Source organism: Pipistrellus kuhlii, unplaced genomic scaffold (genome assembly GCF_014108245.1).
Source record: "Pipistrellus kuhlii isolate mPipKuh1 unplaced genomic scaffold, mPipKuh1.p scaffold_m20_p_10, whole genome shotgun sequence".
NCBI lineage: Eukaryota > Metazoa > Chordata > Mammalia > Chiroptera > Vespertilionidae > Pipistrellus > Pipistrellus kuhlii.
In genome coordinates, this window is record NW_023425405.1 from 39,248,034 (window position 1) to 39,262,072 (window position 14,039).

Genomic DNA, 14,039 nt, shown 5'->3' on the forward strand with positions numbered 1-14,039 from the left:
GATACAATGAGCACCAGTCAACCTACCACTCAGTTCAAGAACTGGACCATTACCAAAACCACAGTAGTAACTCCTTTAGTTCTCCGCCCTCATTGCTAAAATAGCATTCTCTATAGCTAACTTCAGAGTTATAACTTGCTGTTATGATTCAAATCAATTTCCTCTGGCTCTATTCTCTCATTTCCACTATTTTATAAGTTTATAAAGCCATGACATAGTATCTGGTCTTCTGGTAAAGATTAATTATATCTTCAAGGTTTCCCCCCCCCCCCCTAAAATAATTTTAAGATGTATTTTCAGAATAGCTATTAGTAAATTTGGGGGCTAGTTTTGAGTTTTATAACATTATAACTATTATAGTAAAAACAAATTTTTAAAAAGCCATAATCTGATTATATATTTCCTTGTTTTATGTATTATGCAAGTCCCATATACACTATGCATCATTTCCGCTCTTTATTATTATTGGCAATAACTCTTTATTACTTTTAATAAAGCATTACCAATAGAAATAAAAATATTTAATAGTTTTCATAATGATGGTTTTCTTGTTTGTAACAAACCATAAAGTGATTATTATAAAATGTCAGATTAGTATCTCTTACTTTGTTTTCTATCTTTCTTTTCTTTCAGTTTTTTCTTTTTTTTTTTTTTTTTAAATATGGAACGCTTCACGAATTTGCGTGTCATCCTTGCACAAGGGCCATGCTAATCTTCTCTGTATCGTTCCAATTTTAGCATATGTGCTGCCAAAGCGAGCCCTGTTTTCTATCTTTCAAAGGCTGGCATTTCCTTGCATTTATAATGTGAAAATAATATACTTATTCTTTTATTCCTTTTGGAGTACAAATATGAAGTGGATCTTAGTAAAAAACAAAAAAACAAAAAACCTTGTTTCCTTCTCATATATTACTGTTGGGGGTGAAAATTGGTACAACTCATGGAGGGCAATTTGGTTTCATTTGTCAAAATTAAAAATGCTCATATTCTTTGACCCATTTCAATTCTAGGTTTTCATTCTACAGATAATGTTGAATTTGTGCAAATGAAGTATTTGCTGAAGCCTATTTTTAATGTTAAAGGATGGGAAACATTTTAAATGCTCATTATTATGAGACTGTTTAGATGAATTATGGATGTATATACTCATACAATGGATTACCACATAAACAGTAGCTTGAATGATGACTTTTATATGTACTGATTTGGAAGAATAGAAGAGTATATATGATATGCTACTTTTTTGTGTGGAAGGAGAGAAAGAGAAGGAAAGAGAAAGAGAGGAAATTTATACATGTATGTTGGCAAATGCATGGATTATCATTGGAAGAATCTTCAAGAAACTGGGTACAGTGTTGGCTTCAGATGGGGAAATCGGGTAATTGAGAAAAAGGAGAGAGACTTAAGTTTTTACTGTATATTCTTTTGTATCTTTGTAGATTATGTATGTAAATATTTCCATATATACATATATGTACACATGTGTATATAATTTTAACAACTGAAAGGACTATAGCCTCATTTCCTAAAAGAAATACACAGTCTGATATCATTTCCTCATTTCCCTTGAAGAGGACTGAAGTTTTTCTATTGACAAAGAACAGATATTTCTACCTTTACAACTGGCCTGCACAATAATTGCTAAGTAATAAGAGGAGACTTGGACCTCTTAACTCCAACATTTTTTAAGTGTTTGGCTTTGTAAACATGCCAATGTAGTTGGGTCTCTGCAATCTAACGAGAAGTAGAGATTTCATCGTTACAAAAGTAGAAAAGAATTCCCTTTGAATGTTTGAATTCTTTGTGGTTCACATTAAAATAACTGACAGGTAGCTTCAATGTATTATGCACACAGCCTCAGAATGATATTCTAGCATAAGACTATAATTAAATTTCTGAAAATGGTTGAGTTTGCACCATATAAAATATGAAAAATGTTACAAAATGTGCACTAACTATGTAAAACAGAGATGAGTGGCAGTAGATTTGAAAATCTTATTCAAAGCTTTAAAACAAGTTTTTAAACTGTAAAACAATGAAATACCATATCCACGGGGAAAAATATTAAAATTTCCATACCAAAAAATAATTACAAATATCTCATAATGTTTTGTAAAATGCTATCTTGCTTATAGGTGAAGACTCCCTCCAATCTTGTATTTTATGGTCATTCCATTAACTGTCAATGAGAAACAAGAAAAGTAATTCTTTTAAAAGAACTCTCAAGGACACTGGAAGAAAATTTATACAGTCATATGCATTCCCACAACACAGGTATAAATGCATGCAGATTAGATCAGTGCCAATTCACTAATAATTTCCCTTCAGCATTCCCAGGAATTCATATCTGCCTCTCCTCTAAAGATGTTTAAACGACTGTGCAGTCATACAAACGGACTGGCATTTGATCCCCTAGAATGACTGTAATAATACATACCCCCCGGAGAAGGATGTCTTTGTTTCCTGGATCTTGGAGTCGTACAACATATGGTCTGACAGATTTTAAGCTCCAAGTATCTAATTTTAGACATGATGATTCTTCACCCTTATCTTCTAACAAAAGAGAAAATACTTGTTGAACTAAGACCTACTTTCACAATAGCACTTTAGCTAGAAAGCTAAGTGGGTTCGTCAGCTTAGAAAGTTTGGTGAGATGAATAATTTAGTCTGTAGGAGTAATATGTCTACAGAAGAAATTTAAGTAGGGCTTAGGTAATGCAGGTAATTAATTAAATGATCTTAGGATATCTGATTCACAATGACTAATTTAAATATGTACTAAAAATACATACAGATCACAAATCGTGATTGTGATATTCTCAAGGGCAATATAGAACATGCACTTTATTACAAATAGAGAAAAATTTAATTGTCTTATGTGCTTTAAAACATTCTCTCTCCTCTCTTTGTCTTTTGCTAATGTTCACAGAGAATCACAGTTCTTGGTCAAAGTAGAGAATGGAATCAAGCTAAAGTTTATACTGAATGTCAGGAAAAATAAACATATTTTAGAGTACTTACCTAATTAGACAAATATTTGAATTTTTAAAAAGCACTTTTCTGAGAAAAGTTCTAAACATTATAATTGGGACTCCATGTCAATTACCATGACAGTCTTCAGAGATTATCATCGCAATTAAGTGGGTGTAAGTGATGCTGTGCCATGATATTCTCCTTGGCACTAGGGAAAGTCATATATAGTAGATTCTCCTGTACTAAAGAACAGCATAGCTCACTCCATCTCACTGATCGCTGGGAAGTCATCAATCTTATCAACAGAAAAAGATGTCATTAAAATCTGCCCTCATTTATTTCTCTCCTTTGGCCAATTTTCAGGCCTGCTCCCGGTGACACTGAAAAAGCAGACTTCTTAGTTAAGGGAATGCCTAGCGTGGTGCTAGTTCTATTCATGCAGTCCTCAATTTACAAACGACTTGGGGTCCAAAACTTTGGTACTCAGAGTAGAATTTTCAGTTAAGACAATGTTATAGCTGGTGCTGATCTCCTGAGAATAACCCCCAAAGTCGTGTTATTAAAAAATAGCACAAGAAAAATAATAAAAATCTAATTTGTAAAACAAGTATCAAAGCAGAAAACAACCAACTGATTAAAAATAACATTTATGTTGAATTCTGCTTTCTGAAGAAAAAGTTTCATTTGAGAAGAATGGGAGAATATGGACTTCTGTGGGAATTGGGAAGAATTTTTATTAGCACTTTTATGAACTCTACAGGTTCTTTTTACATCAAAGTTTCACTTTAAAAAAAAACTATCTTCTCTTTTCTCCGTTTTAAATGCTCCACTGATACTAACTAGTCGATTGCAGTCATAGTGGGGGCAGGTTTGTGAAAATGAATCAAGGGAGAGAAAGAGATTCAGGAATTAACTAGGTACAAGTTAAAAGAAGAAATAAAAATGAGATTAAAGATGAGAAGTCTTTGGGAAAGAGCTATTAAAGTATCACTGACAGAGGTGTGTGTAGTGAAATAAAGAGAAACATCAGGCAGCCTGACGTAGGCATGACTGAGAGATGTTAGGTCAGATAATTTCCTATCCATGCCTGTCACCAGGTGACACTATTTAATTAGGACAACTCTGTTCCCCTGGTTTGAGCAGGGGACAGGGAGGAGGGGTAAAGAAAATGGGAGGACATTAGAGTAAACACCTGCTGTTTTGCCTGCCCAGCAACGGTTTTCCCTTCTTTAAGGCCCCATGTTCCTTTGGGATAGAGGCTTAATCACAAGGAACAACAGCAGCCTGTAATTATTGGAATCGAGTCTAGGTCACAATGGGATTAAGCCCTGAGCTGCTAAACTGCTAGCCTAATGCTCCTTGAGTGTTTCCTGGCTGGGAACAGAATTGGCCCCGGAACCTGAGTGGGGCTTTAACCAGCAGGTGACAATGAAGAAACTCCAGTTTCACAGGTGCAGTCGTTCTCAATTCTAGCTATACATTATTAGACTCATCTACTGAGGATTTTTAACAAGAGCGAGACCAATGTCAGGGCCTTATGCCAAACCAATTATATCAGAATCTCTGGGGGCAGAGAGCTGGGCTTCCGTGTGGTTAAAAAGCTCTCTAGGTGATGCTAATGTGCAGCCAAGATTGAGGGATACAGGGGTGAAAGAGTCTAGTGCCCTGCTTATGGGTGAAGCTGTAGAGGGGAGCTTTATGGGCAGCTCTGGAGTAGGGGACACAGCATGATCAGCTGGCTTGCTTAGTGAAAGTGGGGCTTGGGGCACTGGGGGAAGCAGGAGGATTTGGCTGTGTAGTAGATGCTGGAGTCAGAAGTGTAGTGGAGAAGGCTGGAAGGCAGCAAGGCGTGGCTTCTCAGGCTTTGCTACTTTATTTAGAGGCAGAAGTGATTTGACAAGCAGCACCCATCTCCTACCTCCCCTTCTCAGTGTCTAGATAAGGGCAGCAGCCATTTAAAACTTACCAGAATCTAGCCCAACCTGAGTGGCTCAGTGGTTGAGCATTGACCTATATGATACGTGGGGTTTGGGTCACAGAATCTTCCCCTTGTGGGTTCTTGCCCTAAAGAGTTTGAAGAATAAATTCGTGGACTAAAAGGCTTCTTTAGTAAAAAAAAAATGTGGAAGTTTGTTGGAAGCACATACAAACTCCCCCTGTGCAGGGGTCCCCTTTGTAAAGGTCTCTAAACTCCCCTAGGGAGGAGTCCCCAAATGGAAAAACCTGCTCTTTCTCTAATGGGAAAAAAGCAATCCTGGAGGAGTCTCCGTCTCCTGGTTTATAAAGGCTACAGCTCTTGGTCTGAACATGACCCTTTCTAATTGGGCCCTTCCTTAATTTATGATCCTTGTGCTTTCATAATTGGTCACTCTTCTGCAGAGTATCAGTTTCAAAGTCCAAAGCCCACGTGGTGCCCCCCTCTTCTCTCTCCCTTATCTTATGACATTTCTCTATCTTCTGTGAAAGCATGTTTCCCTCTTCCTCGTATCTTGTGACTTCTCTATCCTTTGTGAAAGAAAGAGAAGCATTGGAGCCCATCACATATGCATTCCTCTCCCATGGACCTCATCTCCCCTCCCTCCTTTCCCCTAAAACTGCCTGTTCTGTCTCTTAAATTCCTTTCACTGTGAACCAGGTCACAGTTTGATTTCTGAGCAGAGCACCTGCCTGGGTTGCTGCTCGACCTCCAGGGTGGGGGTGAGGGGCATGCAGGAGGGAGCCGATGGATTAATGATTTTCTCTCATCATTGATGTTTCTATCTTTCTCTCCTTCTCCCTTCCCCTCTGAAATCAATAAAAATATATTTTAAAAATAAAATTTATAAAAAATCTACTCTTTTTGCACTGAGAGTGCTTAGGATGGGAGGAAGAATGAGCCATCTTCTTGCGATCATAAATCTAGCACCTCAGTACAAAGGATAGCAAACCTCCACTCTATAGATTCAGAATTTTGGAGCTGGAAGGGACCTTTGGTATCATCTAGTTCAACACTTTTGTGAGGGACATGAATACTTCCACTGGAGATATGCAGGGAGTGTTTCTTATGCTTCACTGTTTCTCTGGTGCTCACAAGGTATATATATATATATATATATATATATATATATATATATATATATATATATCACAAAAACCCTCAATGAATGAATTTCCAGGTGAGGAAGCTGAGTTGCATAGTAACTCAGTTCATTCATTCATTCATTTACTTAATACAAATAAAAACAGAAAACTTTAGGTATCCATGAGAATGAATGTACAGCAGGGTCACTATAGTAAATAACATTGTATGCTTAAATTTTGCTAAGAGAGTACATCTTAAGTGTTTTGTCACATACATAAAATACTGATAACTATATGAGGTGATGAATGTGCTAATTAGCTTCATTGTGATAATCATTTTGCAATGCACAGGTATATCAATTATCCTGTTGTACATCTTAAATACACACAAAATTATTTGCCAATTAACATCAATAGAGCTGTAAAAAATAAAACTAGCAAACAATTGTAATATACTCATAATTTTTTAAAATATATTTTTTATTGATTTTTTTACAGAGAGGAAGGGAGAGAGATAGAGAGCTAGAAATGTCGATGAGAGAGAAACATTGACCAGCTGCCTCCTGCACACCCCCCACTGGGGATGTGCCCCCAACAAACTTACATGCCCCTGACTGGAATCAAACCCGGGACCTTCCAGTCTGCAGACCGACGCTCTACCACTGAGCCAAACCGATTTCGGCTATATTCATAATTTTTACTTTCATTTAAGAAAATGTAGGTGTATTTTTTTTTTCCTATAGTGGATCATTTGGTATTTTACAAATAAAAATAATTTTTGAAGTTGGAAAAAAGGGAAATATAAGAAGCTAGGGTATTACTGATAATGTTAGAAATATAAGTAAATTGAATCCAACCATCATTTTGATGCACTTACTAGGGAAGGCATTGTATTAGCTGCTATAGAGTTTAGTTGAGTTTAATTATTAAGGACCCAGGCTTTGGATTCAATTTCTGGGTTTGATTTCTGGTTCCTACTTCGCTGGCTGTGTGATATTTATTTAATCTCTTCATGTCCCCATTTTTTAACTGTAAAGAGGGGATAATAAAACAAGATAATTGGGTTTGGGTTTGTCAGTGTGGAGATGCTGGAGTACAGCTGAATTGGGGCAAAATAATGGGGAATGGAGTTTGAAGTCTTCAGGTCCATCCAGAAGGAAGAAAATGTGAGCCAGGGAGTCCAATGAGGGATCTGAAAGTTGTTTTTCTGTGTGCTGTGGTGTGTAACCCCTTGACAAAACTGCAGGGTAGTCCATTCTGATCACAGATTTTATCAGGTGCTAGGGTTTACCAGAACTCAAAATGATTCTGGGTTTGTTTGTTTGTTTGTTTGTTTGTTTGTTTGATTTCAGGTTTGGCTAGAAATAAGTGCAGCTGGCAGAGCCAGGGGTTTGGAGAACAACTGGCACCTACATTCCACAAAGATGAGTGGAATGAATAGAGCAGTGGCCGGCAAACTCATTAGTCAACAGAGCCAAATATCAACAGTACAATGATTGACATTTCTTTTGAGAGTCAAATTTTTTAAACTTAAACTTCTTCTAATGCCACTTCTTCAAAATAGACTCGCCCAGGCCGAAAACTGCGCAAGGGCTACGAAGTTTTAGCCACACTGTATGGGGGTGCCCCCACATGGTATTTTGTGGAAGAGCCACACTCAAGGGGCCAAAGAGCCACATGTGGCTGGTGAGCCGCAGTTTGCCAACCACTGGAATAGAGGAATGAGAAAAGGATTGGAATGTAAATTCCACAAAGATCAGTCTGTGCCCTCAGGAATTGCTGTCTAATAGCAGAGGAGATCGAGATGCATGCACCGAATTTACTGCAACATAAGGAAGTATGAATTCAGTGTTAGAGTGATTGAACAAATGCGACAGCGCTATAGGAGTGGGAAAGATTTATCCTGAATGAAGGCTTGGAAAGGCTTCAGGGAGAGATGACATTACCCTGCCTTGGTGAAGTGACGATTATGGACTGGATGTTTGTGTCCCCCAATTTGATGATATTGGGAGATGGGGCCTTTGGGAAATGATTAGGTTGTGAGGGTGAAGACCTCATAGTGAGATTAGTGTCCTTATAAAAGAGACCCCAGAAATTCTCCTGCTCCTTTCCATCCTGTGAAGACACAGAAAGAAGATGGTTATCTACCAGGAAGCAGGTCTTCACCAGACAATGACTCTCCCGGCACTTTGGTCTTGGGCTCCCCAATCTCCAGAGTTGTGAGAAATAAATGTGTGTTGTGCAAACTACCCAGTTTATGGTATTTTTGTTATAATAACATAATGGACTAAGACAGTGATTAACGAGGAGGGATGGGAAGTTGTGAGACTGCATGATCTTAGAAAATAATGCAACAACTAACTCCTGTCTTTAGAGCTGTTGCTATGTGAACCATCATTGACTTGCGTTTTTGTTACTTGCAATTGAATACAATCCTGATAGAGTGCTCGTTAAATATGCATTAAATGAATAGAGAAATGAGAAAAAGATTGGGATGTAACTTCAAAGACCTCAATTCCAATTCTGGTTTTCTAACTGTAGTAGTAGACAGAGATATTTTTGTCTGTCCAAGTTTCCTTTCTTCATTCCAGCAATCATAACACCTCTTTTCTTTTGAGGAACTGCCTCTCCTCAACTCCAAATGGTTTTACTGAGGCCATCAACCACATTATATCCTGCCACATTCACCCTTCCCATGAAACAATGGGGGTGGTCACATGACTCAAGGAAAACCAAGCAGAGTCCTTATTATGGGTTTAATGCTCAAGACTAAGAGTTAGAGTTTTTCTCTTTTTCCTGGAGTTTCCAGTTAAAAGGATATAACCTTAGAGATATTTGCCATATATATTGTTCCATTGAAGAACCTGAAAGAATAAAACCTATATAGAGAGATAAACTGAGAGAAAAATTCCTCAACCTTTTTTAAAATTTTTTAAAATATATTTTATTGATTTTTTACAGAGAGAAAGGGAGAGGGATAGAGAGCTAGAAACATCGATGAGAGAGAACCATCAACCAGCTGCCTCCTGCACAACCCCCACTAGGGATGTGCCCACAGCCAATGTACATGCCCTTGACCGGAATCGAACCTGGGACCTTTCAATCCACAGACCGACGCTTTATCCACTGAGCCAAACCGGTTTCGGCTCCTCTACCTTTTTTGTTTGAATTAGCTTGTGTTTTATTTTTCTCTCTAGCTACTAAAAGAATTCTGTGTAATACAGATACTACCTAGCAATGTTATTTGCAAGATAAGTAATTTTTACCATTTTGGGCATTAGTTACTTTACTTATACATAAGGGGGTTTGACAAGAGAATCATTAATATTCCTCAAAACTGTTTCCATTTTTCACATTTCTATAAAAAATAGAGTTTGAGATAAAATATGCTCATCTGAATCCTGACCTTTATTTTTTTAAGGGAAATAAAATCATCTATAAAGGAAAATGGCCAGGGGGGGGGGGCGGTGGAGGAAGGTAAGAGATCAACCGAAGGACTTGTATGCATGCATATAAGCATAACTAATGGACACAAGACACTGGGGTGTGAGGGCATGTATGACAGTGGGGTGAGGGGCAATATGGGGGTATGTACAGAGTTAATACCTTAATCAATAAAAAAAAGGAAAATGCTCATAACACCAGGCTGAAACCTACTTTCCTTTCTTTATATCTACCCTTAAATTAGATTATCACAACAGAACTTTAAGAAATATCTTCCCAATGGAATGCAATAATTAAAAATGCTAAATTTGATATATGATAAAGGTGACACTTCAAAGCAGTGTGCAAAGAAAGTATTTATTAAATGATGTTGGAACAATTGATAAGCAATTTGTAAAGGAAACAGAGTTGAATCTCTTCTTGTTTCTTATTCCAAAATAAAATCCAGATGATTCAAAGACTTAAAGGAGGGGAAAAAATAAAGTACTGAATGAAAATATGGATGACTGTTCCCATAAACTTAAGATGAAAAAGGACTGTTTGTGTGACAAACAAATATAAACTCAAATACAGGATAAGCCAGGGGTTAGGAATACAGGTTCTGAAAGCAGCAACCTGGGTTGAAATCATGGTTTCACATACATTAGCTTTATCTTGAAAAATAAAGTCACTTTTTCTAAATTTCAGTTTCCTTATCTACAAAATTATACCTACTTCATTGGTTGACTAAAGAAAAAAATTATGCCTAGGAATATTCTTCAAGAAAATAAACTAATGCCCTAATGGCTCAGTGGATAGAGCATCGGTCTGTGGACTGAAAGGTCCCAGGTTCGATTCTGGTCAAGGGCATGTACCTGAGTTGCGGGCACATCCCAGTAGTGGGTGTGCAGGAGGAAGCTGATCAATGTTTTTCTCCCATCAATGTTTCTAGCTCTCCATCCCTCTCCCTTCCTCTCTGTAAAAAATCAATAAAATATATTAAAAAAAGAAAATAAATTGAAAGGATATAATAAAATGTAAATAGTGGTTATTTCTAAGTGATTGCCTTCTTTTTCAATTTTCTATAAACACTACTATTTTTGTAGTTTCTATAGTGAATTAAAATATTGCTTCTCTCCAAGTGTCAGCAAAGCACTGCAATTATGATAGACTCTGGAGCTGGTCTTCTTAGGTTTCAATTATTGGCTGTGTGAGCTTGGGCAAGTTACCTAGGCTCTGTCTCAGTTTTCTCATCTGTAAAATGGAGATAATGTTCTTTCTATCAGAGACTTAAATGAATCAATATAGGTGAAGTATAGAATAGTAGTGCCTGGCAGATAATATTATATGAATGTTTTCAAAGATTATTAATATTTTCTTCTATGTAATTTTTTTATTTAAAAAAATATTTTATTGATTAAAAAATTATTTTATTTATTTATTTATTTATTTATTTATTTATTTATTTATTTTACAGAGAGGGATAGAGAGTTAGAAACATCGATGAGAGAGACACATCAATCAGCTACTTCCTGCACACTCCATTGGGGATGTGCCTGCAACCAAGGTACGTGCTCTTGACCAGAATTGAATCTGGGACCTTTCAGTCTGCAGGCCGAAGCTCTATCCACTGAACCAAACTGGTCAGTGCTTCTTCTATGTAATTTCTCTCAAAAATCACATTCTTTGGATGACTTTAACACATTAAGTTACAGATATATCGATGTTTGAACAAGGAAGATACTTTTCCATTTCGTGATTATTTGCTTCTCTACTACAATAGGATAACAGTTTCTACCAGTGATTAAGAATCACTTCCTTAAAAGGATGATACTGTAGCTGAAACAACCCTAAAGGTATTCAAACTCACTACGCTGAATGGGACAGATTAATGGGATCCCAAATGATTACTGTGTTTCTCTAGGCCAGCTGTCCTGCTGACAATGGCGATCTATTATGGGAATCCAGGATCATATCAGGTCTGGAATCAGCAAATTTGCCAGGCGGAGTATCCATTTTCTTGCCACAGACTCTTGTGGTAATGAGTGTGGGAGTAGGAAAGCTGACTCTTGAAGTCTCTCTAGAGCACATGTGTCAAACACAAGGCCTGCGGGCCAAATCCGTCCCGCCAGGCCTTGCAATGTGGCCCGCACCGCGCTGTCATCACTGCACTCGGCTGTGTTTCCATCACAATGACAGTTTATGACTGTTCAGTAAACCATTCAGCCCGCGATTTAGGCTGGATTTTAGATTTTGGCCCCTTCTCTGATTGAGTTCGACACCCCTACTCTAGAGCCTGGTTAGGCACATTTCAGAGAAAGAAAGTAACCAGCAATAAAATCTTGAGAAGCTTATTAAAAAGCAGTTGTTTTGAAAAGGGGGAAATTATGCTAGCTTCTTCGGTTTGTTTGCAAACATTAAGAGTGTTAACTTGTGACTAGCAGAATAACTTTACTGCTTTTGTTCACCTTAAGCAATGTATAGTCTTTTCATTTGTTTTCAAATACAAACAAAACAGTAGCAGCCCAGAGAGAGTGGGAGAAGAGACTTGATGTTCCTCTGAGGGCCCTCAGGTGAGACTGATAGGTCACTGGCAGGTCTGGCTAGGAAGCTGATGTGGGCTAGGGTATGCATTTGTCTTTTGCAGGGAAGGGGAACATCCGGCCCGTGGGCTGGGGCCATGCACAGCCCGCAAAATCATCTGGTCTGGCCTTGCCAAGGCATTAGGGTGAGTTAATTGAATGTTTGACCAAATACAGCAGGCTAGTTTTTAAGTTGATAATTTTGTAAGACCTGAAATTGATGTTATAAATATCAAATGGCCCTTGGCAGAAAAAAGGTTCCCCACCCGTGTCCTTTTGAGTCTAGAAGTCTGCGGCGGTTGTATTGGGTGGAAGGTGGGGGATAGAGGCCACTTCCTTTCTGACCTTAATTGGGCTTGCTGAGATTCAGACATGAGTGATCAAGACCTCTATTTGTGTGAAAACCAGAGGACACTTCCTGAGCAGAGGGGATCGGGCACAGTTATAAAACCTCGGGTCAGAGGTGTTTTGGAGTGTAGCATATATTCTGCATTCAAACTTGACCTTCAGTCCCGAGTGTCTAATTCATGAAGGGAGGGCCTCAGAGTGTGGGCTTCAGACTTCTGGATTAAAAAGGGTAGAGGACACGCTCCAATTCAGACGTGGCAACCTTTTCTTTTCTCAAGCATAGCCATTTAAAGACACCTATTCCATCTAATATCACCAGTGTTAGATAAGAGAAATGTAATCAAGATATATGACAATATAAATTTGACGTAAAAATGGAATTACTTTCACATCCGTAAAAATCCCAGAAAGATGAAAACTTTAGGATAGCTTCTAAAATAAACTCCCCTCCATCATTTTGCGATGGCTTCATTTCACCCCTTTTCCTTTGTTGCTTCATCATTGCCCACTTTTTGCCTCAGGTCTTCTCTCACACACAACACCCACCTCCCAATCAATGTTTCCAACCACACATTTTCTTTTCCTTAATTACATTAGTTAAGTAGGACATGGGTCAGCCATGACCCTGGGAGGGAAGATGGGGGGCAGGGGGATATGTAGAGGAGCAGATACTCAGGCTGAGACCTACCATTGGAAATGAGGCAGGGGCTTTATTTTGTTCCCAACCCCAGCCCTCGGTCCTGAAAACAGGGCCTGGAAGGTGTAGGTGCTCAATAAATATTAAGTCAATGAATAAAATATAGGCAGAGTATATACAGGTTCTACCCTAACACACCACCAATGACTGAGGGAGTTGGCATTGCTTTTATTGAAGGTAATGACAATATTTAACAAATTATTAAAAATTAAACTTCTTTGCCAAAACATGAGAAGGAAAAAAAAGTAATTGCTAATACACCATCCCAGTCCAACCATTATTATACCTTTGTTATTATTCTTTTCAGTGTTTTGTAATATGCATTTAAAATATAGTTGTAGTCTGGCGGGTGTGGCTCAGTGGTTGAGCGTGGACCCATGAACCAAGAGGTCACAGCTTGATTCCCGTTCAGGGTACATGCTCAGGTTGCAGGCTCAGTCCCCTGTGGGGAGCCTGTGGGAGGCAGCAGATCAATGATTCTGTCTCATTATTATTATCATTATTTAAAAAATATTTTTATTGAAGGGAGAGGGAGAGAGAGATAGAAACATCAATGATGAGAGAGAATCATTGATCTGCTGCCTCCTGCATGTCCCACACTGGGGATTAAGGCTGCAACCCAAGCATGTACCTTTGACCAGAATTGAACCCGGGACCCTTCAGTCCACAGGCGGATACTCTACCCACTGAGTCAAATCAGCTAGGGATCTCTCGCATTACTGATGTTTCTATCTCTGACTCCCTTTCTCATCTTCTCCCTGAAAAAAAAAAGTATTTAAAAATATATTTGTAATCTGAAAAATTTGGAGAGAAAATACAGAACTTATTTTCAAAAGAACCACGGTCCTTTACCTATAAGGTATCACTAAAACCTAAGCATGTTCTCTGGTGAGGACTTAAAAAAGATTTTATTGTTTTACAATATGATTGTAAGACAGCTTATAGTTAAAATATTT

The 14,039-nt window shown here is 38.0% G+C and overlaps 1 non-coding gene across 1 annotated transcript; it reads right to left on the bottom strand.

Annotated features, from left to right (window-relative positions):
- Positions 1–655: 655 nt before the first annotated feature.
- LOC118714663 lies at positions 656–762 on the bottom strand. Its single transcript, XR_004986655.1, has one exon. It is a non-coding gene; the product is annotated as a U6 spliceosomal RNA (small nuclear RNA).
- Between the last annotated feature and the right edge of the window lie 13,277 nt (positions 763–14,039).